Source organism: Nomia melanderi, unplaced genomic scaffold (assembly GCF_051020985.1).
Source record: "Nomia melanderi isolate GNS246 unplaced genomic scaffold, iyNomMela1 scaffold0094, whole genome shotgun sequence".
NCBI lineage: Eukaryota > Metazoa > Arthropoda > Insecta > Hymenoptera > Halictidae > Nomia > Nomia melanderi.
The window spans coordinates 65,001-67,500 of record NW_027475209.1 but is presented as its reverse complement, the minus strand read 5'-3'; positions in this window follow the sequence as shown (position 1 = coordinate 67,500).

Below are 2,500 nucleotides of genomic sequence, written 5' to 3'. Positions count from 1 at the left end.
GGGACTTAGAAAAATTTCGGGAAGTCCGATTCGCCCTGCTGGAATTACCGCACGAGGGCAGGACACCTCGCTCCGACGAATCGGTTTTTTTCCATTTTTTTTGAAAAATAAAATTTTTGTAATTTTTTTTTAACGTTGAAAACGTTAATAAACATCATGTTTTACGCATGGATTAAACATTGAAATAATTTTAAAACGCTTATAAAAAAGTTTGGTGTCGACCGTGGGACTTAGAAAAATTTCGGGAAGTCCGATTCGCCTGCTGGAATTACCGCACGGGCTGGACACCTCGCTCCGCCGAATCGGTTTTTTCCTTTTTTTCCGAAAAATAAATTTTTGTAATTTTTTTTAATGTTAAAAACGTTAATAAACTTCATGTTTACGCATGGATTAAACATTGAAATAATTTTAAAACGCTTATTAAAAAAGTTGGTGTCGACCGTGGGACTTAGAAAAATTTCGGGAAGTCCGATTCGCCTGCTGGAATTACCGCACGGGCAGGACACCTCGCTCCGACGAATCGGTTTTTTTCCATTTTTTTCCGCGAAAAATAAATTTTTGTAATTTTTTTTAATGTTAAAAAACGTTAATAAACTTCATGTTTACGCATGGATTAAACATTGAAATAATTTTAAAACGCTTATTAAAAAAAGTTGGTGTCGACCGTGGGACTTAGAAAAATTTCGGGAAGTCCGATTCGCCCTGCTGGAATTACCGCACGGGCTGGACACCTCGCTCCGCCGAATCGGTTTTTTTCCTTTTTTTCCGAAAAATAAATTTTTGTAATTTTTTTTAATGTTAAAAAACGTTAATAAACTTCATGTTTACGCATGGATTAAACATTGAAATAATTTTAAAACGCTTATTAAAAAAGTTGGTGTCGACCGTGGGACTTAGAAAAATTTCGGGAAGTCCGATTCGCCTGCTGGAATTACCGCACGGGCAGGACACCTCGCTCCGACGAATCGGTTTTTTCCATTTTTTTTGAAAAATAAATTTTTGTAATTTTTTTTAATGTTAAAAACGTTAATAAACTTCATGTTTACGCATGGATTAAACATTGAAATAATTTTAAAACGCTTATTAAAAAAGTTTACCTCTTGACCGTGGGGACTTAGAAAAATTCCGGCTTGCACGGATTCGACCACTCTGTTTTTCGGAGTTTCTGAGAAAAATAAATTTTTGTAATTTTTTTCATTATGATTTCTGAGTTCTCCCAGTAGTTTAATGTAAGGATTAAGCATTTAAAAATTTTTAAATCGAATATTAAAAAAGTTTACTCTTGCAATTTTTGGAAAAAAAAAATTCTAAAAAATTTTTCTTTCGGTGGAAACTAACGTTTAATATGTACAATAACGATTTATCGAATAAAAATCGTATGTTAATATATGTTCGAATCGACCATAGTTTCAGCGGCTAAGTACCAGCAGCCCGGCCGGTTGGTCTGTACGCGCGGCAGTTTACCACCATAAGCGCCCGTGCTGAGCGGCCGGCGCCGCGGTCGTCGCGGCCGCCCGTTTGGTTACTATAAGAGAGCACGTCGGTTCGAGCGGACCGGTCGGCGCAGCGGCGGGCGAGCGGCTATTCTACGATCTCGGTCGAGAAGCAGTCGTTCAGCTCCTCGAGGTCCATTCCTCGACTGTTCTGTACCGCGTTCCGTTGCGAATTTTTCTCTACACAGCATGACCACGGGTCGGTGTCTCAGACCGAATGGCCCTTATGTGGTAAGCCCAGAATGTTGGGTTGGATACAACGTATATTCGTTATACTTGTACGACTCTCACATCAACTCTCAGAAACCCAAAAGGGGTTTTCTATCCGAGCGAAAATATATTTTTCGTATACAAAAATTTAATGGCAAAGACCAAACGAAATACTACACACAAAAAGGGGCGACGAACAAAAATTGTTCGAATGAAATATAATATATACATATAAAATTGAGGTGTCCTAAGAGAGAAATACATAAACTAAGAGGTATATATTATAAGAAATATATATTATTTCTGGGCAAAGAAGAGAGAACGAAAAGAAGAGTATGATCTTTAACGCGAGGGCCTCGACATGGGTACGCCTAGCATGGTTCGCGCTTTCTCGATATGTCCAGCATGTTAACGTACGCGGTCTTCGGACTTCGTGCGTTATGTCCGTGCTTACACGATGGAGAGCGCTCGAGCATACGTGCTTACAAACCTGAAAGTCGATGTGACATCCGAGATTCTTTTTCTTCTAAAAAGATCTCGGAGAGATACACGGGAGAGTTTGAAATTTTTGGAGGTCCTCCTGATGTATATGCGCGGATATACCCATGTGGTAATTCGTGCGGAGTTGGTAATCTAATAGTGGAGCGAAATTTACCAACTCGAAAGAGAAGAGAGAAGAGAGTAGAGAGAAGAGAGAGGAGAAAGAGAACTGTCTTAAAGACGAGAAAAAGTATCGTCGATCCGACTCTTAAGGGGAGAGAGTCGGCGACTAAGATATATATATACATACATATTTT